This window comes from Cryptotermes secundus, unplaced genomic scaffold, assembly GCF_002891405.2.
Source record: "Cryptotermes secundus unplaced genomic scaffold, Csec_1.0 scaffold63, whole genome shotgun sequence".
Taxonomy (NCBI): domain Eukaryota; kingdom Metazoa; phylum Arthropoda; class Insecta; order Blattodea; family Kalotermitidae; genus Cryptotermes; species Cryptotermes secundus.
Genome location: NW_019725836.1, coordinates 278,669 through 303,826, shown reverse-complemented (window position 1 = coordinate 303,826; position 25,158 = coordinate 278,669). Strand labels below are relative to the sequence as shown.

Here is a 25,158-nt window from a genome sequence, read left to right as displayed (position 1 = left end):
AACGAACGTCGGGATTAGTGGACCAGGTGTAACCTCCGACATATCTCTCGCTCTCTCTGAAGTCTGAATTAAGAACCTCGCCATGAAGACGAATCAGGAAGTGGAGGTATAGCTCCAAGCGTTCTTAGCCTTGGCATTAAGTGGATATAGGTAGTCAGGTTACGCCCCGGTCGCTCTACCCCTTCCGGTAACCCATGAATTGCAGTCCGGATGGGCCACAGAGCCGGTCTGGACGCTGTAGAGAGGACAAAATATTTTTCCCCTACCGAGATCGAAACCTGATTCTTCGGCCGTCCAGCCAGTTGTTTCAGAGCAAAGAAAAACTCATATATTTAGAAAGGCTGAAACTGGAATCGGGTAGCAGTAGGTCCTTATTGTTTTCAATGCAATGACTTCCAGGAAGAAAGTCCATACCTTAATTCTTCAACAAAAGTTTGTTGCGATTTATAATCTTTTATCGGTTGTTAGAACAGCAGCGGTGTATCTGGCAGCTAATGTTACTGATGATTTTTGCTGCAGAAATGTAATGGAAGGCGGGGATCCCCGTTCATGAACTAAGACAGTTCTGCCTCTAATGCTGATTGACATCGAAAAAGAGTCTTCGAAGCTGAATGGGTTGTACTGGGGGTGAGGAAACCAAGGGTGTTAAGGATAACTTTGAAACAGCTGCGGTACACGCGATGCCTGCTGATGTTAAAGCAACCTATAACCGAATTTATTCCTTTAAGACCTGTAGTTCAGTGCAGTGCAGTGCAGTTAAATAATATATAAGAATCCAGTCCGTGCCTCACAGGACACACATTGCATCTCCGATACAGAGACCAGCCGATTAATGCTGTACAGGGAAACAGTCGCTGTTAATTGTGACAACTATACGGAACACACAAATACACAGTCCGTACCTCACAGGAAACACATTACGTCTCTGCTACAAAGCCCAACCGGTTAATGCTCTTTGGGGAAACAGTCGCTGTTAATTGTGACAACTATACGGAACACACAAATACACAGTCCGTACCTCACAGGAAACACATTACGTCTCTGCTACAAAGCCCAACCGGTTAATTCTGTTTGTGGAAACAGTCGCTGTTTATTGTGAGAACCATACGGAACACACAGATACACTATTTGGGCAGGAAGCAAAGTTCTTGAATAATAGAATAGGCGGTGTATATTGTTAAGAATATGCTTTTGTTGTAATCCTGACCAGAATAAAGTCTAATTATGCGTTGTATCTTGATGGAGGTATTTCGATTCGTTGTTGCTATTTAACGGCTATGTATCATCTACTGATATTTCGGTGCTTTAAGTACGGCACCTTGAATGGAAATTAATTAAGGCGAGAAAAGAAATTGGATGGAGAGGCCAACAGAATTGTTGAGCGTACTTCTGAATTGTATCTCATCATACGTAGTAGAAAGAAACGTAAAAGCAACGCAAAACAATCTGTAAATATCGTGTCTGTCACTTTTACACTGCTGGGTACAGTTGTGAATTTTTGCGTTTTATTTTCTATACGATCTACACAATTAGCAACAAATTCGGATGGACTTTGTTATATTCCTTTTGACAACCGGCTATTTCCAGCAGGTGGAGTGTGCTATCTAGGACAACATGCTTCGGCGACAAATGAGGGTCCGGTTCATATTTACAATTGTTCCATTATATTCTTAGCGTAAATTACCCTTTTAAACCTAGCGGTGTCAGCGGTAACAGATCCAGTTACCGAAACGTCGTGTTGATCTTAGTTATCTTAAAACCAGGACGATGGATAAAGTCCGAAAACCCAATATCTCTGTGTGTTATACACCATCGTCAGAATCCTATAGTAACTACTTATTCAGTATTGTTGTTTTCGAAAACGACGGATAGCTCAGTCTGTATAGTGATTGGCCACGGGCTGGACTGCTGAGGGAGGGGTTTGATTCCCCGCAGGAGCAAGAGTTTTCTTTTCTCCTCGACATCCAAATTGATTCTGGGGTCCACCTAGCCTCCTCTGCAATGGGTAACATGGGCCCTTCTCAGGAGGGTATAGCGGCCGGAGCGTGATTCCGATCATTCACCTCCATCTAGTGCTGAGATCAAAAATGGTTGAGCCATGTCTACACTCCCCAATACGTCTTAATGGAATGTGGATAAACTAAGTAAGGACAACTTTACCTTCATCTCTCTCTTTCTCTATGGCCCTACAGCCCACTGTTGCACCTTGATCGCTTTTTAAGTTCCTTAACCCAATACGCAGGCGGTAGGACTCCTTGGACGGGGGATCAGACCGTCGCGAGACCGCTACCTACACACAGAACAACGCAAGCACAGAACAAACGCACACACATCCATACCTCGAGTGGGATTCGAACCCACGATCCCAGTGTTCGAGAGGACGAAGATGGTTTATTCCTTAGACCGCACGGCCATTATGATTGGCAACTTTATCTTTATCTGTCCTAAATGATCTAGAAGTCATTATAAATAGCCTTTAAACTTGAGTAATGATCTGAGTCTTACCCGTCCTTGTGCAACTCTGTCAAAATCCGCCAGGATTTGATGTTTCTCCTGTCTGCTTTATTTCGCAACAGGTTTCGGCCCAGCCGGCCATCAGCAGGTGTGCAAGGTGTGTTTAAAGGGTCACTTTGCTTTCATTCATGTTATGTTACGCCTTGCCTTTATGTCTAACCACGTGTTTGGTTTATGTTTGTTGAATATGTTGCTTTAATTTCCTCTGGTTGGTTCTGCGTGTTTCCTTGCTTAGAACAAAGTTTGGTAGAACAAGACGCACCGGGTCAGTATCGAGTGAGTGCTCTGATCTGTAATATTTTGAGTCAACACGGTGACTTTCGGCTCGGAAGGGAGTACACAAACAAGCTAGATCATGTCGCAGAGGGTGGAGATAATATGAATTGTAACCACAAAGCATTTCCTCTTCTCCAGATTTATGGGTCTGTTATTTTCTCCTGGCGTGCTCCAATTGAGAATAAATTTCGGAAAGTATAAATATTGGTAGGACTGCTTGATGTTGGATCGACCTAATCGCAAGGCTGCCACCTTCACAGGGCAAGACGAAGATATACTTCTATGTCTCGAGCAGAATTTCAGCTCAACGATTGTAATGCTCGTTAATTCGAATTTTGTACCCAAGTCAGATCGCGTGGCCATTGAGAGCGGCAGGATACTCTCACGTCTATATGTGACTATAGACGGGGTTTGGATTAGTAATTGGATTTATTGACCTACAGATCGTAACGACGAATAACTTCGCTAATTCACACACTCTGCTCTTCACTACAGCACCCACAAATACTTCTCAGTCTGCCATACCTTCACCGGTTGTCGCCTGGTAACGGCTACTAACGCCGTAGCCTCCTCAGCTTCCGTGTTTATGTCCTTATTCGTCGACGACTGTCTCACAACTAACTAAACTCTAGAATTATACTGCTTATATCATCTCGGCATGGACCGCACAGAAAACACTTCTCCCAAGAGTTCTGTTGTAGCGTCACGTAGTTATCGCACTGATCGCTTGGGGGAACATCGCTTCCCAATTACTCCATTGTTGCTTGTTACGAATCTATTGGCTAGTAGCGGCCGTGTACGCAGAGCCATTTCCTAGTAACGGTTGCCTCTGCTGGCTCTATAGTTCTTTCCTTGAGCAAATATGCCACAACTTATTTCTACATAACGGTATCCATCATTAAATGTAGTAGGACATTGATCATCTGTAACATGATTAAACGGTACTAACACATCGTCGAAATAGTGATCCCTACGAAGGGGAACATGGGCGATATTCAAGCAGTGGGTACCAAATCCTTGAGAGTATTGTCTTGAAAGTAACAAGGGACCGATATATATATATATATATATGCGTGTATGTATGATCGAAAAGAAGTTATAATCCAAATAAGTTAACAGAATTAGAAGAAGAAGAAGAAGAAGAAGAAGAAGGAGGAGGAGGAGGAGGAGGAGGAGAGGAAGAAGAAGAAGAGAGATAAATAAAAGGTACAGCTATCTTTGTAACAGGCCGTGGAGGCCCACAAAGCTGTGAGACGCCGAGGCTTCCACATATTCTAGACAGTCGGCTCACAGATGGCGGTGAGGTCAGTTTCCGCGACAGCCGGCCGCCCTTTGCCGGCAACAAAATTCCAACTATAGCAATAGTGTGGCTATGTAAAAAGAATGGATAAAATAGATCTGAGATGGGGATTAGAATTGGAATTTAAAGGAAAGAGACGTACGGGATGACCCAGAAAAAGATAGTTCATTTAGGAAGTAGAAGACTTCAGGGAGAAAAGAAAACCCTGTCAAGAACTCGAAAAGGAAAAATTGTTATAAGAAGAGGGTGGGCGGTTTTCATTCGTAGGCCGAGGAAAACAGAAACGTTGCTGAGATAATAATAAGAAAAAGTTGCACCTGGTCTCGCAGAATTCGCCTGGAGTGACTGATGAAATCGATCAAAGCCTCCGCCTGCACTAAGAGCAAGAGAAGGGACTGGTTGGTTGAGGTGCCCCAGCGCAAAGATGCCAAAGTTACTTCACAAAAATATTAGTAAAAATATTGCTGTCGGAGGAGTGAAATCCGTCACACGAAATTTCTGTTAGGTTAAAGTAACGAGGGATGATATTCCACGTACCGGCAGTTCTGAAGGAGAGTTTGAATGGATTTGCTTTTAAAATTCAAAGTATCCCTTATGTTTGATCTCCGATCTGAATTAGGTCTAATTATAATTCTATAGAATATATCTTTCCTTTTTTAACAACACGAACTACTCCGAAGGCTGTAAATAAAGTCAAACTTAAAAACTGCAATTACATAAAGTACTGGATCACCGAGCCGGTTAGCGTAAAGGCAACACTCTTCACTTATATATATAAATACCCCGTCCGTACCTAAGAAGAAACGCATTACGTCTCCGCTACAAAGCCCTGTCGGTTAATGCTGTTTAGGAAAACAGTCGCTGTTTATTGTGAGAACCATACGGAACACACAGTACACTTCTAAATAATATATAAGAATTCAGTCCGTACCTCACAGGAAACATATTACGTTTCCGCTACAAAGCAACCGATTAATGTTATTTAGGGAAACAGTCGCTGTTTATTGTGAGAACCATACGGAACACACAGATACACTTCCAAATAGTATATAAGAATTCAGTCCGTACCTCACAAGAAACACATTACGTCTCCGCTACGAAGCCCAACCGGTTAATGTCGTTAGGGAAAAAAAATCTCTGTTTACTGTGAGAACCATACGGAACACACAGTTACACTTCCCAATAGTATACAGAATGCCCGGATGAAAGCCATCCAAAATAAAATCTTTATATCTCAGAAAGAATTTATTATACACATTAATGGGTTACACCATTACAAAATGAAACTATCGAAGCTTTTTTCTGCGTATATAACTTTCTCAATAAATTTAAATGTGGGCTCCCTTGGTGGTACGGCAAATATCCAGGCTTGAAGCATGTTTGGTGTTACCATAGCCACAGCGTCCCTTATGCTGGCTTTCAGGTATTGAAGGTCGTTGAGCTTAACCCGGTAGACAATATTTTTCACATAACCCCACAAGAAAAAATCCACTGCGGTTAGCTCTAGCGACCTAGGAGGCCAAGCGATTGGTTCACTTCTGCCAATTCATATCCCATTCATCTCTCTGTCCAGGTGATTCCTAACATGGTGGCGAAACTGTGGCGGCGTATTCGCGTAAGCCGGGGAATGAAACAAACTTTCAGAGTTTTCCTTTCCGTTGGCTTAAACCGGATACGTGTATAACAATTAGTTTCCGAGATATAAGTTCTTTATTTTGGATACCTTTCATCCGGACATCCTATATAAGAATTCAGTTCATACCTCACAGAATGCGGAGTTCTTGGGTGTTAAGGTAGGTGGTTTAAATTAAATTAATACAAAAATCTTTATAGCAATTAGTCTACATGTTCGTGATTTCAGGGATTTGGAATGGAAACTTAAGGAGACGAAATGTGTATCGTTATGAATATTAATTATGAAACCATGCAAGTCTGCGCTCCATTTCTTTCCTTCCCTCCCATACATCTTCTACCCCGAAGAAGCACGAAGTAGGTTCCTCCGAATCTGTGGTAAATATTTACCAGACCACATGTCACATCCCTGAAAACAGTATCTTCAAAATCATCGCCATAACAAACCCCATCTCTCGTTTATTTATTATCATATTTATTGTTACAGTGGTTTAAGAAGTTAATCGACTATCGTAGTCTATCATGAGTGACGTTTCTTAGTGGTTTTCTGCAGTCCCTCTGGACAAATGCCTGTGGAGTAGAGTGAAATCCCGATTATCCTCCCTAAGCTGAACTGAAGGGCGGTGGGATAACACAAGTAAGATAAGAATATCTGCACGAATTGGTTCGCAACAGCAGCAAGCAAATCGTGTGCAGATGGTTAATTACAGTGTCCAATATAGACGAAAAATTAAAACTGTTTAAGTGATGTTCTTAAAATTTAACTGTTTAAAGAAGAAATCGAGCCAAATCAGAAAATTGGAGTCGTGCCCTACCTCAAGTTACTTAACAGCCGTCTCCTTCCTCGTCGTTGCCAATTCATCATTAAATTTGGTTCCATCATTCTTAAGCTGTACAGCCCTTGTCGCTAAGTAACCTGTAAAGCGGAGCGTGACACCGTGTAGTAAGGCAGGAGTTCGCTTACTCCATCTTCAGGGTTTCAAGAGTAAACCAAATGAACCATCCAGAAAGACGCAAGCAGTAACCAGAGGACGGTCAGTCGAATTTTGCTGGACTGCGCGTCCTCACTGCGGTAAGAACCTCAAACCCAACAGGCCTGAAATTTTGAAACTGTGGCCAGTACTGAAGGCTTTTACATATTGATCGCGCAGAATTTTCAGTTGTAACGATCAGGGAACTGAATGGGTTTCATTTGTGCTATGGAAACAATGCAAAACTTGCTACCCCCTCCACTACTGTAATCTCGTTTGTTACGTTAGGGGCACAGACGACGGCGGGAAGGGGGAGGCCTTATATTCAATTCTCTCGGTATAACACACAGAAGTATAAGAAGGAACCTACCAGCGGCGTAGCGAATATTAGGAACACAAAATATATGCCTATCACACGCTCCCAACACGAGGGTTACCTCGACTCCGCCTTCTGTTCTCGTCATTCGGACCCAGCTTAAAAGCAGACAGCCAATAGGAACGTTACGCAGGCCGCCATGATGAATCTGATTGCGTCCCAACAGCTTTTAACCGCATCTAAAGTAAAAACTGTGCGGCGCCCTACCGTCTCTAGCGAACCCTACACGGCCAGCTTTGGAAACAACTGTTCACTGCGTGCCATGCACGAAATAGTGGAAATCTTGGTTATGTAGTGGTTTTTAGTTTCTGGCAGTTGTTAAATGGATATATTTGTAAATAAATGTGTAGTTATACAATATATTTGTTCATGTATAATGAACATGGATAAGTGAATAGTTAAGTGATTAAAGGCAACTTATTTGAAAGTGTTCGACATCGCATGCAGGAGCCTTGTTCATTCTGGTTAAAAGATAATTTCATTTTACGCTTTCTGGTGATAGTCTGACACAAGACGCGTTACGTCTTTTGTTTTTTTTGTGACAAGTTCCACCTGTGTTGGTTAATTCGAGCAAGGTACCGTCTGCAGCCAAACAGGTAAGAAATATTCTAACCATGTGTTCTCCAGTTCTGGTCCACTACGCTACTCGATAGCCTAGGTTTGTGTTCAGTTTCGTCAAGTAGCAGAACATGAAGACGCTTGAATATTTTAAGCAGTTATTTGTTGCGGATTAAGACCTTTGCAGTTTTCATACTTTAGATCCCTAGCTGCCCACACCATTTCCTCCCTGTGGAGAGGGTGAAGGGGTGTGCAAAAAATTTGCTTACAAACTGACGTTTAAACAGGCAATTTAAGAATGTGATTACGGACACTCCTAGAGCCATAGGTCTTTGTGAAATAATGTTGGGGTAGGTTACGCTCAATTCTTTTCCAATTTTCATTTTCAAAAAAAAAAAAAAAATAGAAATGTGTGTGGGACAGATTCTTGACTTATCTGACCCCAATTATCGACAGAATTCTCGACATCAATCGTGATAATTTAACGGCAGGTTTCGCCCCACACGTACCGGTACTGAAACCGGTACCCAAACAGCGATATGACGTGATGCATTTGCTCGCATAGCCCTCACGCAGTGAGAGACAGTGCTGTGGCGGTAAAAAAAAACAGATTTTGATATGTTGACGGATTTGCACGTATTCAGCTGTCCTGAGTAATTCCATGGATTGTATTTACAGTCGCTAACAAAGAACATGTCCGTCACAGGCCAGCGCGGGGTGAATTTGAACTCGCTGGCCCCAAGATTTAGGAGGGCGGGAACTTCAGACGGTCCGCAAGAAACAGAGTGGCGATTCCCTGGAAAACGGCTCCAACGATTTTGATTACATTACAGCAATTTATGGAGACAATTTCCCTAAATGAGACTGCATAGGCAGTGTTTGGTCTCAAACTGCTTTCCCGATATTAGTGAAACCGTACTTCTGAGTACAGCTAGCGGACCAAAATGAATATATGCCGAAACATCCTAAACGCAACGAGATTCGAAAAACGGGCCTCCGGCTGGAGCAAAATCGAAATATTTCCATCATTAAAATTGACTTTATAAGAATTTCATTAATTTTCGCCTATTTATATTGTCGATAGTCTCAAGTAAACTATTCATTTCAGTTCACTCATCTAAGCGAATGTGATGCATCGAGCTTATATGAGAAGCCAGGGAAATGCGAGAGAATCAGCGCTCGCTCTCTGTGTAGCCCACGTTGGATTTATGGTAGACAAATTGGTGTTGCGGAAGGATTTTTCTTTCCCATTGTCTGAGTATTTCGATTTCCCCGCTGCGCACTCGTGTAACAACACAGGCCGGTGAGGTAGGCACATTTGAGAGTAGTACCGAGTGGTCCCCACTCCCGTAGCTAAGAACAAGTTCGTTAATGGACAGCGTAACAATTGCAGTGCGTTCGCTCTGTTTGTTTAGTTATCTCGAAGGGAATAACGTACCAGTTTTAGTAGCACGTATCTGTCTGTCTGTCTGTCTTATATCATTCCATCCATGGCTCTACAGCCCTTGTGGACCTTGGCAGCTTTTTCAATTTCTTAATCTATACACAGTCGGCAGGACTCCTTGAACAGGGGATCAGCCCGTCACAAGTTCGCTACCTATACATAGAACAACACAAAAACAGAATGAAAGCACACAGACATCATGCCTCGGGTGGGATTCGAACTTACGATCCCAGTGTTCGAGCGGGCGAAGATAGTTAGTGCCTAGACCGCACGGGCACTAAGATCAACAAAACTGTACATACACGCAGTTGGGAAGAATATTTATTTAGTCACTTCCGGCAATAGGCAATTTAGATTTCACCCTGCGCCTAACTACCGCTATTAAGCACTACGCCATGAAGACGTATGGAGGAGTGAATGTATAGATTCATGATTTCTTGACCTCGGCATTATTTGGAGGTGAGTGGTCAGCCTCAAGCCCCGGCCGTTTTACCCCCGGGGAAATATCCCTCCGCACCCATTGGATAGGAGGCTGGATGGGCTCCATAACCAGTCTGGACAACGTAGAGAAAAGAAAATTCTTGACCCTACCGGTACACGAACTCCGACCCAACGGTCGTCCAGCCAGTAGTTCGCTATACCGGCAATAGGAGACTTCGATAATCTTCGCACGTGTTCGGAAAACAATTGCTGATTATCTGGTAATTTTTCTGTTATCTTTGCTTGTTCGGAAACGCACTATGATGTGTTTAGTAATCTTTGCCTTAGCTGACACAGTGGCCGAGCGGTCTAAAGCAAGAACTGTCTTCGCCCGCCCCAACACTGGGATCGTGCGTTCGAATCCCACTCAAGGCATGGATGTCTGTCTGCTTTTATTCTGTGTTTGTTTTGTTCCGTATAGTTAACGGCTGATCCCCCGTCCAAGGATTCATATCGACTGTCTTAGGATTAAGAAACTGAAGTGAAACAAAGTTCTTCACGGATGGCCTGTGCGCCAAAGTGAGAGCAACAGGAGAGAGAGAGAGAGAGATAGACAGAGAGACAGACAGAGAGACAGAGAATCTCTTTGCATGTCTTCGGAAAACCGTTGTAGATTGTCTGGAAATCTTTGTTTGCGTCCGGAAGGCCGCTGTTGAGTGGTGAGTAAACAAGTTAGGAAATTCACGCATGGCGTAACGACAGTTCTGTTTAATTGTGGTGTAATTCGTAAGAAACACTTTATAAGTCTACTGGATATAGAAATATATGCTCCATTTCCCCTAAATTTTACTCGATAAAATTCTTTCTGCAATGAGCTTTCGGTGAGTTGGTCTCGAGATGCGCGAGCACAAATGCGCAGAAGTCTTCGTGTGAAGTGTCCGGTATTGCTGGCCGATTTTTACCGAATTTGGAATGTGTCGGGAGTGTTTAGTGAAACTCGCCAAAAGTAATTTTCATGAAAATTTGTTGATGCTTCTCAAGTTCTTTCACGTGCAAGCCTACAGCAAGACGGACTGACGGTTCGCATGGATGCGAATGCGACTAAAGAACGCATTAGACACAAACAGCTGAGCCTTCTCAGTAATTTACTGATAGTCCCACAGCCGCGACCCGTTCACTCAGTTCTTTTTGTTGGTTATGTACATCTGAACTATACCGCGTTGGAAGGATTTCAGTTCGAACCGCGTTAATGCAAGTGACTCGCGTTCCTGGTGTTCCTAACAAAGCCGTCAGTTTGGGTTCCACAAATAAATCGGCCATTGAGACATTTATACCACTTTGATCTGAAACTTCAACGAGAGGTTGCGATCCACGGGTGTTATCACGCCTGCTCCGCATTCGGTAGGTCCCGGTTTCGAATCTTGGCATGGAGGCCGCGCTGTAACTAACTCAGACATTGTAGAATCGAATAATTGGTTGATCATTAATACTGAGTTATAAAGGGTTTGCAAATGAAATGGTCATGACGTAATTTAGGTCCAATATCTATATATATAATATCGCGATATTTACCTTAGGTAACTGAGGAAACCACGGAGAATTTAACGGGAAAAGATGGAAATCCGGCGGATTCGAACGTCGCACCTTCTGAACATGTCTCAGTGAGAGGTTTCATATCATCCAACCAAAATGCTTGGATGTGTGTTATAAATCTGGCGACGGCCACTTCCATTCATATTTTTTTATTTCATCATTGACTCTTGATCTACCATCCGACGTTACCTAATCTTGAGTTACTAACATCATCTTTAAACAAACCACAAATAAATTCTCCGAAGCCCAACTCTCAACGCGCCATCCGTAACACTGTAGCCAATTCGTTGCTTTCTTATAGCGCTAAGCCAGTTTAACCCCTCAACTATACTTATGTCCAAAACTGCACAGTAAGATCAGATCCGGGTTAGGTCAGTCGGTACGGCGACTCGCTACTAGTTGTACACCCATGAATCGGCACTCGATTCCTGGCAGGAGACAAGAGCTTTTTCCTTCTCCTTGGCGTCCAGACCTGTCTGGGGCCCACCCACAATTAGTACCGGCAGCTATTTCCCTTCGAAAAAAGCGGCCGGGGCGTGAAGCTCAGTACAAGTCTTGTTCAATTGTAATGTGAACAGTAAAAGTTACGTTATAAGTCTGCTGAACATAACAATCTGTGCTCTAGTTTTCCTAAATTTTACTCGAAAAAAATATGTACCGGGGGCTAAGCGGCCGGGGAGCGAAACTAGTGGCGAGGTCAAGATGGTGGAGGTGTACCTTCAATCCCCCATACGTTTTCATGCCTTGGTCCTTAATTAAGTACCTGGACAAATTTACGTTTACAATAACGGAGTCATATAGATTTCTCGTAGTTAACTTCTGTAGCTGTAGCAACGGTATCGCACTGAACAGCGTGCAACAGTGGGCGAAGTTGCAGACGAGCGAGAAACGTTGCTGGACTGAAATCTGGCTCGGGCAAAACCCTGCTGTATAGACCCCATGTGACCCCAGTAGCAGAGGATCTCTAGACGCCTCAGCTTGACGGCTTCATGCAACAGTTCAAACCAGGAACAACAGCCACATCAGCAGCGGGCTGCGTCACGTTGTTTCATCTCAACAATTATAATTCATTTCATTCATCAGTAATCTGTGAAGACGACAGGGCCACAGTCTCTTCCAAAACAGTTCCTCCACTTGATGCGATCTAGAGCTTTCTCCTTCAAATGAAAATATCCTCTTCTGTCCCCAAGGTCATCCAGCATCTTCTTACGTCTTCTTCCTCGTCTTCTTCCTCGTCTTCTGGTCACTTCTATCCGCCCCTCTATCTTTCCTTCAATAACTTCTTTTAGAAGGCAGGTACCGCGTAAGATATGACCAATCTAATTAGCCTTCCGTTTTCTTACTTCGTGTAGGATATTCCTCTGCTCACTGACTCTAAATAACACTTCTTCATTTATCACATAATCGGTCCAACTGATCTTCTCCATCCTTCTCCAACACCACATTTCTAAGCTTTCCAAACAATGATAATAACAATTAACTAAAGGTAAAGTTGTCCCTGCGTTTAATTAGTTAAACCCTATCCCGGCAGGGTGGCTGTGTCTTGGTGGGGACGTATCATAGACCAGGGATGCGTTGAGACACAGCTTTGGAGCACCTCCTCGTGGTCCTGCTGGGCAACGACAGTCCTGGAGGGTCTGCATTAGCGTGAACCTCCGGGGCTGGCGGCCGAGTTTCCAAAAAGGGCTTGTGAGGCTTTAGCTCCTTTAAGACTACGTCACTTGGGTCAGTGAACCAAGTGACTATTTCGACGCCCCCACTTCCAAAATCCTGCGCTTCATCCGAAGCGTGGGGTTGCTGAGGGAATAATTAAAAAAAGGGGAAGCACAATGGACCACTGAGGTCTAAGTGCAAGGGCCGAGAAGGCCTACCCCTTCATACATACATACATACATACATACATACATACACTCTTATGCCACGAAGGTGTATGGGGGTGAAGGTATAGCTCCACCTTTCTTCACTTCGGTACTAGATGGAGGTGAGTGGTGAGCTTTACACCCCTGCCGCTCTACCCCCGGTACCCTTTGTATTGGAGGCTGGGTGGGCCTCAGAGCCAGTCTGGACGCTGTGGATAAGAGAAAAATCTTGCAGTGCCGGGAATCGAACCCTGACCGTCCAGCCAGTGGTCCGTCGCTCTACCGACCGAGCTATCCTGGCTTAGTTTTACTAAAAAGGATATACCCGTAGTCTTCTCAGTATTAGTTTCATGTCCTTACCCACACTCCTTTGGGGAAAATAAATAATAATAATAATTCCATTAACACAATTCAGACTTATAATCAACAATTAAAATGAGCAAAGTATATACGTTTACTCTAACGAGTCGGAAAACCGTGGCTGCTATGAAATATGACAGCAAAAGAGAAAATGATTTTAATTTTAAATATGTAAGTCTATAATAATGCCGATCACAATGGCATGAACTGTCTTCGCTAGCTGGGACGCTGGGATCGTGGTTCAAATTCCAGTCGAGGCACGGATGTTTATGGGTGCTTTTATTCTCTGTTTGTTTTGCCCTGTATGTAAGTAGCGGCCTTGCGGCGGGTTGATTACGGAACTGAAGAAGAAGCCAGGGCCCAACAAAGGGCTGTAGAGCCATTGATAAATGAAAAATATATAATGACATTTATTAATCATTTCTGTATTTATTTACATGCTGACACAACAGTCCAAGGGTCAATTATGAATTAAGCACGAATACACGTACACACAGAAACGAACCGAGCTAAACCAAGACAATTGGACGATAACAAAATTCAGAGTTCGAATTTGTCAGCCAATATGCTGCTAAAAAATAAAAATATACGTATATATATATATATACACACACCTATTGCTTAGATTAAATACTTTAATGTGAATAATGAACCATTATAAAATATGATTAAGGAAAATAGTATTGTTCACAAACACGTAAACGTTACCGCTAAGAAGATAAACAGCCCAATCTCATCCAGGAGAGGGTCAGGTTATTCTTATGGAGCAGACGTTGAACAAAGCAACGACTCTGATAAAATTGCTGATGATGGTTAATAGATTAATGAAACAGTGCTTGCTGTATCACACGTAAACAATAAAATTTGTATGAGACACATGTATCGACTGAGAAATATCTGCCCATTAATTTAATTTTTCATCCTGAGAAGGTAGGAAGATTTAGCCATGAAACTGCGTTCCGTGAGGGAACACACCCGCGGAAAACGTGTTCCGGTGGATACAATGCCCTCACTTCAAAGGCGGGTACCAAACTGCATGGCGGCATAATACAAAATTACCCACAACTTGCACTTACGTATTATTTACAGTCTTCATGCTCTAAACTGGACAGAAGATGTAGCCTCCAGGCCGACTCTGAAGTCGACCCGACCTCTAATCTAATGAGAACCAGGAGTTATTTCCCCGGGGTTAAAGCGACCGGGGCGTGATACTGGCCACTCACCTCCATCTAGTGTCGAAGTCAAGAAAGGTGAGGCTGTATCGCAACTCCCGAATATGTCTTCATGACATAGTGCTTAGTTAATTAAGCGAAAGGAAACTTTACTTTTTGCTGGACGGAAGGTACAGGAAGTTAGTTTTGGTCCCCACGGGCTCGGTGGGTTCAGTCATTGACCATAAATGGCGCCCAGGAAACTAGAAGATATCTCGCCTTCCGGTCAGGCTAATGCTCTATGCGGCCCGCGAGGCAAGGTGACGCGGTGGCCACGCGCAAGAGCGCCACGCAGACGGGAACGGATTCCGCGGATCAAGCCCGTTTATCTGCGCTTTTACCTCTACATAAGACACGAAGAAAATGGAGGGTCCATCCTAAAATTTGTGAAAGATTACAGACTATTAAATTTCTTGTATTTTTTGCGCCATTGATGACGTAAAGTTAGAGACAAAGTTGCGCCTACACTTAACTAATTAAGACCACGCCACGAAGACGTATGGGGGAGCGGAGGTGTAACTCGACCATTCTTAACCTGGGTACTGGATGGATGTGAGTGGTCAGCATCGCGTCTCTCCCGTTTCAATCAAGGGAAACAGCTCTCGGTAACCTTTACCTATGAGGACTGACTTCTGCTCTGGAATTTATGGAGACGAGAAAAATATCTTGCCTCCACCGAGAATCGAAGTCTGACTCCTCGGCCGTCCAGCCTTTAGCCAAGTTGCTATACCGACTGAACTATATAGGCTCGCCAATTAATGAGGTACCCTCGTAAGGGTATCGAGTCCTGCCGGAATGGGCGTAGGTCTGTTTTACTGCAAAACTATCCGATGTTCGCACGCGGCGGGCTGCTGTCCCTCAAGTCCAAGGTGCTTAACTAATTAAGTAGTACACCATGAAGGCGTATGGTGGGTGAGTGGTCAGCTTCACGCCCCTGTCGTTTTAGCCCCGGTACACATTGGATAGAAAGCTGGGTGAGCCCCAGAGCCGGTCTGGAAGCTGTGGGATGGAGAAAAATCTTGTAGTTACCACTGTACCTCGAAATGTTAAGCAGCTAATCGATAATTGTTATCAAGTGTGTGAAAGTATGACGCTACGTTTATTGAGCTTTGGGAGAAGACATTTGCTGCAGAAGGATGTTTTCTAGCAAAGTAATCAAATGCTGATGGCCCATCTCCCGCTGAAGGGTGACTGTCCGCTGTTAAGTGGGGGGTAAAGCGCCGAAGCTTTTTGTGTCGATATTAATGTAAGAAGGTTCACTTGCAAATTGTCTTATACTCGGGAATATTATTAAATGATAAACTTATCCCTGTGCTTAAATAAGCACCAGACCATTAATATTTATAGGGGAGTGCAGATATAGCGCCATGAATTATTAAAGGCACTAGTTGGAGGCGCGTGATCAGATCCACCCCTAGGCCGCTAACCCCCCCCCACCCAAAATACAACCGGTACCCTTTGTTTAGGTGTGGGCCCCAGAGCCTGTCTAAACGCTGGCGGGTAACCGAAGCAAGGCCAGCCATTTGTGGTCCAGTCAGTATAAGAACTGGGCCATCCCCTTGATCTGAAGTCGAATTAGGACTTTGCAATTTCACGTAGGTGCTAATATTATCACACCGCGGCAGCCCGGGTTCCATTCCGGGTCTGGTCAAGTGACATTTGTGGTGGACAAAGAGGCGCTGAGGTGGGTTTTCTCAGAGTACTTTGGTTTCCCCTGCCAATCTTCATTCCACCAGATTCACCATCATCGTAATTACCCGTAGCAGGCTTCAATAGGCCAATCAGTGGCCGCCGTGCCGAGTAGACCCGTTGGATCCCCCCCTTCCCCCACTAAGTGAATTTAAAAAAAAATTAAAAAGTGCTATTATGCGTTTATCTTTTAAAGCACAGTGATTGTATCTTCCGTATTGTTCTCACAATAAACAGCGACTGTTTCCCTAAACAGCATTAACCGCCTGGCTTGGTAGCGGAGACGTAATTTGTTTCCTTTAAGGCACTGACTGAATTATTATATTTTACGTACTTGGAACTGTATTTGTGTGTTCCGTATGATTCTCACAATAAACAGCGACTGTTTCCCAAAACACCATTAACCGGCTGGGCTTTGTAGCGGAGACGTAATGTGTTTCCTATAAAGTACGGACTGAATTCTTATATATTATTTGGAAGTGTATCTGTGTGTTGTGTATGGTTCTCACAATAATCAGCAATTGTTATCCCCAAACAGCATTAACCGGTTGGGCTCTGTAGCGGAGACGTGATGTGTTTCCTTTGAGGTAAGGACGGGATTTCATGCATTCTCCTTTCTGTCAATCTAAAGGAAGTACTCCTTATGGACAGGCCGTATCTGCACGTCCGTCTCTCCGTTTGTCTGTGAAGTAGTGTCAGCACTTACACCGTTACAGGTATTCAAATTCGGACAATTTCTGTCGGAAAATTTCAATTTGCAACCATATAAATCAGAAATACGGTTTGATTTCCATAAGGCCATGAATGGAATTTATCCTGCGATCCGTTAGTTCTTCTGCCGAATTTCTAGGAATTCAGTATACAATACTTTCCATAATTTTTCATTATTATTCCCGTTCTGAGTGAGCTCACAAAAGCCTGGGATAACGCCTTTGGCAATTGTCCATACTACATTATAGGGTAAAGAGTCCCCGCTGCTGACGGTTAATTTGTAAGAGCCCTATACAACTGTCAGCAGTTCCAGGATGAAACTGGAACACGGACTCATGAGGATTAGGCTCAACTTGATTTAACTTTAATTGTTTTTCTTTGAATGATTTCGGTGGAAACAGACGCCGGACACTTCACGTGAAGACTTGTACGCGTGTTGCTGTGCGCATCTCGAGCTCAAATCTCTGAATGTTTGTCTGAGGGGAAGAATGTTCCGAAGAAGAAAAGTTGCACAGAAAAATGAAACAGATACTATGTCGAGCTCTATTTTTCCCTAAGTGTTAGGCTTCAATGTCGCGAGGCTTTATGGCGTGTCTTACGTGACTCGATTTACATGGATCTGTTTCCACACAACCACACAACTGGACGTTCCGCGAATCTCACGTAAAGGAGCCTAATAATTTTCGAGATAATTAAAGAAAAGAGGCTTACTTTTATGTTATTGAATAATTTGACTGCTCATGGGCTGATTTAGATCTAAATTAGGTTGAAGGTAGCTGCCTGTTTGTCACGCGATGTTGATATTCACGGGCTGATGCTCGAGGAAATGTAACAGAGCCAAAGCACGAGAACTGTATGGCCATGTGTCTGCTCTACAGACCCATGACTGCTGTGTGCGGCTGGCATCTTGGCCATTGAGAAGCTGATGGTGGAGTGCCGTACCACACAGGAGAATGTCTTAGGTCTGGCTTCATAAAGCGGACCTCTCAGTCCTATTCTGATGTCCCCCACTTTCTTCTCATATGCTGCGACATGACGGCTGAAGGCCAGAATAGTTGAGCAATCGTCAACTGCTGAGCAACGGCTCTGTAATCACATTTACACTGCAACAAATAGCAACGAACGAGTCATTGCTAGGTAGCAAGTCCCAACACACGTTTCCGTTACAACGAATAAGCACGCAATAACGTGAACTGCTGGAAATTATGATCTATTTTCGGTTATAAAGAGAGTTCATTCGTGAATTCAGGATAATTCATTCGGGAGAGATTCGTGACAGTGGAAGAGGAGGCACTCATAGTCCGGTAAGGAATGGAGCGCGTCTTAGGAAGCCATTGAATGTGAGCTGTTACAATTGACTGTAACTGTAAAGATCATCAAATCCAGAACCCATTATTTTTAGTCACATCAAACCCCTTACACGTGACAATGCTCATCAGGGGATGGGTGCCGTACGTACATTCTGTTTCCTTGTTTCTTGTCGTGATTTGTGACGCCCTGCCAGTAGCCAAACTACATAACCTCACATCATTTGATGATAGATGAATAATGACTTGAAAATAATTTGGAAGGAAATTTTTATAGCGATATCCCGGTATTTGTCTGGAGAGGTTGAGAAAAACCACTAGAAAACTCAGTCATAATAGCCGATGTCCTGTTGAACTGAGCGCGTCCCGAATATAGACGTAAAGAGCCACATCGGTCACAACTATTTCAGGCCTCTCAGTGCAGTAGGTCTGGGCAGTGAAGCAGTCCATGTATAATAATGATCCTGCAGAAAATTTCACCTCTAATTCTGAGTGAGCGTATACTCTTTTAGATGTTTTCCTCAGTAACTCCAGGGAAATTCGGGAGAATTCCTGGAATTAGACTGAGACCACTCCCGTATGTTATTCCCTGTCATCCGAACATTTGACGCTGTATAGCCTGAGATATTGGCAGCGTCGTTAAATAACCAATTAAAAAATAAGACAGGAGAGATTTTTGCTTTACATTATCCAATCGTTTTGATTTGAAGTCATGTTGATTGGCTATAATGTCTGTTTTGCATGAACCCATAAATGCACTTCCTCATCTGTCCCATAAACAGGGCGAAAGGAACTGAAAAGAGCAGCGAAGAACGCCGCGGTGAAGCCTGTGTACTAGTACGTTATAGAATACACGCTTTCAATCTTGCTTACAGTTGTATTTCACAATTAATATTTCTTGCCGATCACAGTGGCCGCGTGGTCTGAGGCATGACATGCCTTCGCCTTCTCAAACACTAGTATCTTGGGTTCGAATCCCACTAGATACATGGATGTCTGCCTTTGTTCTGTGTAGGTAGCGGCCTTTTAACAGAGCTGATGCCCCTTCAGAGGAGTCCTATCGTTAGACCTATTTAAGCCCTCTTTTCTATACTTGTTACAGCACTGATAGCGAGTAGCTACAACCGTTGCCTCGCACTGTACGTCACATTAGCGCTACCAACCATAGAAATTTATACGCCAAATCTAAACTTAGAGGGATTTTAGATATTTTAAACAAAATAAGAAAATTTACCTTGTCAAAACAGTCAGTTCTAAAGTTGCTGCGTGGTCGTGGCGCACAAGACTTCTTATCGCGTGTAGGGGTGTAAGTCTGACGAAAATAAGGGGTTCTAGATCGGATGGTTGGATTTATTGGCATTTCGGTTACAAGTTCTCTTAATCACTCTTATTACAGCGCCATCGCTGATTTACACAATTTACAGCTCACCATTACACACGCACTGGAAATCTCCGTCTTCTCTAGTCGTCTCCTGGCAACGGATCTCAACACAGAAACTAACACTTCAGATTACAATGAAGTCTTGTTGCCCTGGAACCTCGGAACTCAACTGAAAACTCTCCTAGTCTGCCTTCTAACAAAAAGTCAGAGGCAAAGTTACTTTACGACTGGCGGTTTACCGCCAATCAGTTCGTCTTGGTCCCAGGTCCCTTGAGGACCCTGAACAGAGATTTTTTCCAAACCGAACTCTTGCTGTAACAGTCCTTATATAACATCCTCCCTGACAAGAAGATGGGTTTTCTCTTATGAATATGTCTGGCTTTTCGTAAAGTGTTTATTTCGCACATATAATATAATATTGAAAATTCTTTTTACACTACACGCAAATTCTCTGTCAGGACTGCCTTATCGGTTATTCTGGAGCCTCTTATAATTTTTCGACAACGACTACACAGAAAACACGTCTCAAGTGTCACGTGTCAGACTTTGATTTCACTGGTCCGTTAACAGCGCTGGGCGTGTCACGGACGATATAGAAAACACAGCGTTCTCTATTGTTGCGTAACCTAACAACGGGCTGTTTACAAAAAATTTGTCTTTTCTGAACTTGTTTACCAACCGTTGCCTAGCAATATGTGTACATGTAATAATATTTTCATGTTTGCAGCGCTTACGTAGTGGTAATATTTAAAGTTTCTTGAGAGACTAGCCAATGTGTAATTAAGAAGGCCATTAATATTGTAGAATACAGAGCCGTTACTATGTAGCGACCACGAAACAAACAGGTTCCTACGGCAACCTGTGCAAGCACAACAATAGAGGAACTGTTGGTAACGGCATGTTCTACGCGGTTCGTACGGAGATATTGTAACCGAGGCAAGTTAGTCACTTGTACGTCAGTCTGGAGGTTAGTGTGAGATGGTCGCCAGTCTGGGAGTTAGTAATTTGGAGCAAGAATTTAGAATCGTGGAATACTAGCCAGCTGGCAGGGAAATGAGCGCGGAAGCTGAAAATCTCCACTGTTAAAATCGTTGCCAGGAAACGACTAGTGGAGACTGTAACAACCTGAGAACATTAATGTGTGTGTGTGTGTAACAGTGATTTGTAAAAAGTTGAGATTGGAGATGACACTATAATTACTATTACTTACTAGTCGTGTGTTTAATCGCGCAGTAAATCAGATTTCCAATAATAATAATAATATGACTTATAAGAATATTTAATGCTCTATAAATAACTAAGTGCCTACAAATAGAGGGAAGTCTGCTGAGGTTTGAGTGCAGGGTTATAGTGATAGAGGTGCATCGTATTGTGACCAGTAACAACCTGGAAACAAACATTGCTCACTTGATCTCTTTATGTGACGTAATTTATCAGTGTTTGGTGAACCGTTGTTGGTTCGTCGCTTGTTATGTTTGTGTCCAGCACACCAACATTACCGTGTTCCCTCGCCACAAAGAACAGCTCTCATTTATCTAGCCGCATGCTTGGGAACAGCCAGCGAGGATTAACAGGATCGTTGCCATGGAAACACACCCCGTTCTGTTCATACATTTCACTATCGTACATTATCCCCGAGGCCACACTACATATCACATTCCGAATTTTGTGATCTACAGTTCGTCGCGTTAAGAACATTCAAAGAAATTAATGAAATTAATATTGGTTTCTTTATATCTGCGCACCGAAATTCACTGTCCTTCTAACTTGTCCACTGATTTCTATTGCATTATGTAAAGGAGAAACTCTGCAAGTCCACTTTCATATTACTTAGATATTGTCGCGTGTTTGAGTGACTACGACGCGGGTTTGGATTGGTTTATTGCATCTCCACTAGTTGTAAATACAAACAGTTCTAACACATTCAACATTACTGTAATTATAATACAAAAACTTTAAGTTCACACGTTAAGTCTACGAACTTCCCGTGGCTGTCTCCTACCGAGAACCGAACTGAACTCAAATCAAAGTCAAAGTCACATTGCGACTGACGTGCAGTCAGTCAGTCAGCCAGTCTTGGTGTCGAGACCCATCTGGGTCTCGTGACCAGATATTTATTAGTGTTTGACAGTTACGATCTTGTTTTTTTATTTTGCACCCTTTCTGAGGAGAGGACGCGTCTATCTTTTGTCAAAGTCATTATCTGCAGTAGTAAGCCACTTGCCGTAATGTAAGGGATATTTACAGTTTACATGTTAAACAAGTTAATAAGGTATACACAGTATATACAGGGCCTCTGTCAGTCCAGGCTCAGTACAGCAGATTTTGCCATATTTCTGGTAGCTTCCGCTACAACAGCAGTTTAGTCACTTGAACGGTCGTATGCAGGACCGCCACCAAGTTTAAGCCTCTTATACTTTCTATGTCGGGCTTCGCCTTGACCAATATTGCGAACATTCTTATTATCATGTTTCTGTATGACTTCTGCTTGTTGCCTGCATAATTTTGTTATATAGTCATATACATACGGAAATGTGAAAGCCCTGTGTAAATCGCGAACCGGTGTGCGCCTTGGAAAATTCTCGTGTTATTGCCGTTATATAGCCTCCCCTCGGACCACTCACAGAAAACCCAGTTCTATTGTTGCATTAGAAAGACGACACAGAGAACAAATCACGTGATTCCTAACCAGCGTCTTCATTGATGCGCTGTTGCCTAGCAACGCGCAATAATATTCCTCTGGTGAGACATATCTTCTATTGTTGCCTTGTGTGTATTCTGTAGCGGGATGTTTAACGGTCCGTTACCTAACAACGCCCTGGCCATCCATGTTATAATATACATACATATATATATATCTTGTGACGTATTTGCGCTATGCAGGACACCCCCTCCCCCGCCAGCGGTGACGTAAGAGCATTGGAGCGCTGCCCCTGCTACGGTAACAGGCCAGTTAACACTCCGCCCCTTACCCTGCGGTGACGTAACAGCACTTCCCACTGTGACGTAATACGGGACACGGCTGTTGACACAGGCAACAGGGAACGGTATAAAAAGCCGGCTGAGCAGTATGTGAAGAGTGTGTGATTAGGAATGACACAGTGTGGATCGTGAAGACGCCGAGTGCAGCGGAAATAATTCTGATACTACCGATGCCAGTAATTGTGTAATTGTGAATTGTATGATTGTAAGAGCGAATGTGTAGTAAATTCGCTAGATCCAGAACGGCGTGACATACACCCAACACGTGACTATATATATTCATTTTTGTTACTTTACTTCTGTGGAGAACTTGTTGCTCAAATACAGATTATATCTCGTTATATCTCAGATATACACGTAAACTCAAATATTCATATTGTCGCCATGTTTCTGCCTGCTGACTTACAAACAACTTCCCATACACAATATGAAAATATGTCTTCATGCCAAATTTCACATGCCTAGTTTCAATGGCCCGGTAGTTATCATCACCAGACTGGAAGGTAAATAAAACTTTCGCGTTGTCGCCATGTTGTTATTTTTGTCTTGCTAAAGGTTAATATTTTGCTGAGATATATTAGTGTCCACCGTTTCAGGGCTCTCATAGGCCTAAGTGTTTGTCATTAAATTAATTTCAGTTAACCCTACAAATGCCAAGTGCCGAAAATTTCAACCTTAAAAAATTAACTTATCTAGCAGCATATGACATCTGTTGGTCTTTATATGGACTACATCGTCAAGGAATGTATTTGGAGTGGACTTTTCCCCCTTCACCCCAAAAATTTTAGTTTCTACAGAGTTCTATACTATATTACGCATCCAAGAAGGAACAGTATTTGTGACAACATAAAATTGCGGGTTGGCGATGCTGGAAGAGCACCTGGCATTAGTACTGTTAAAATCGGTCAGCAATAATGGACACATGAAGACCTACACGCGTTTCTGCGAACATCTGGTGCAGTAAGTCGCTGAATAATTATCGGAGCGGAAAATGTTTGGAACAGATGTTGTAGAGAAGAATGTGACGCACATTTGTCAGCAAGTTTTGCGGCTTTCGATATAAGCAAATTAAAATCACCTAACATATCAGAACCGTTGCACTGTGCTCACATTTCCAGGCTGAGTTCGCGACTCTGTCACGAGAGCGTCTGCAGAAGAGAATTGTCCACACTTCTGACAGAGTAGGACAATGAAAACGGCACCCATTTGAGGACGTTTCGTACACGCACCAGTGGTCACCATAATTATCACTTACTTTAACACCCAGAAATCCAGCATTCTGCCCATAGAGTGTATTTGTGTGTTCCGTGTGTTTCTCACAATAAACAGCGACTGTTTCCCCAAACAGCATTAGCCGGTTGGGCTTTGTAGCGGAGACGTAATATGTCTCCTGTGAGGTACGGACTGGATTCTTATATATTACTTGGAAGTGTATTTGTGTGTTCCGTATGGTTCTCACAATAAACAGCGACAGTTTCCTTAAATAGCATTAACCGGTTGGACTTTGTAGCGGAGACGTAATGTGTTTCCTGTGAAGTACGGACTGAGTACTTGTATATTATTTCGAAGTGTATCTGTGTGTTCCGTATGGTTCTCACGATAAACAGCAATTGATATGCCAACGAGCATTAACCTGTTTGTCTTCGTATCGGAGACACATTGTGTTTCCTGTGAGGTACGCACTGAATTTTTGTATATTAATTAGAAGGATTTTGTGTCTTTACAGGTCTCCTCCTTACTTAACGCTGTTGAGTTCAAATTTAATCTTAATGAAAGGTAAAGTTGTCGTCGTACTTAATTAAGAACCATGCTATGTAGATGTGTGGGGAAATTCCTTGTATTCTTAACCTCAGCACCAGTTGGAGGTGAGTGATCGGCTTCACTCTTTCCCCACCTAGGAAAGAGAAACGGTACCCACTGAATAGGAGGCTGGGTGGGTCCCAGAACTCCTGTTCCTGTCGAGAAACGAACCCCGATTCCTTGGTCATCCAACCTCTAGCCTCATCACTATATTAGTTACCCCGGCTTGGCAATAATTTGAGTAAAATTGTTGAAGTTGTTCGTTTGCTTAACTAATTAAGCGCTACGCCATGAAAGCGTATTGGGGAGTGAAAGTATAAATCCACATTATTCTAATCTGGGCACTACCTGTAGGTGAGTGGTCAGTTTCACGCCCCTGCCGCTTTACCCCCCAGAGAAAGAACCCCCGGCAACCATTGGTTAGGAGCCGGTCTGGACGACATGGAGAAGTAATTTGAGTACTATTTACAAATTCAGTTCTTTCCTTACAGGAAACACGAGGCGCCTTCGTTACAAAACCGACAGATTAGAAGCTTTATGGTGTAGCCCATACACTTTACGGGGGCTCACAGTGCTGTGTTGTGGGATAGGAGGGTCAGTGAACACAATGTTTCTTTATATGCAATCTTTATTACATCATCCACACTCGAAGCAAGCCAAGGGACGTACAGTTTCAGAATACACAAATTTGAAATTAAATAAATTACAACACTAATACATAGTTCCTCTTTACAAAACCCACACGTACTAGGACAACACAGACACAGAGAAATG

The 25,158-nt window shown here is 43.2% G+C and overlaps 1 protein-coding gene across 1 annotated transcript in view; it reads left to right on the top strand.

Annotated features, from left to right (window-relative positions):
* The first annotated feature begins 7,277 nt into the window (after window positions 1-7,277).
* LOC111863506 (homeobox protein OTX1 B-like) overlaps window positions 7,278-25,158 on the top strand; it is a 128,534-nt gene continuing 110,653 nt past the window's right edge. The window contains exon 1 of the mRNA XM_023849861.2: window positions 7,278-7,665. The gene's annotated coding sequence lies outside the window, so the exon portion shown is untranslated. The remainder of the gene's footprint in view (window positions 7,666-25,158) is intronic.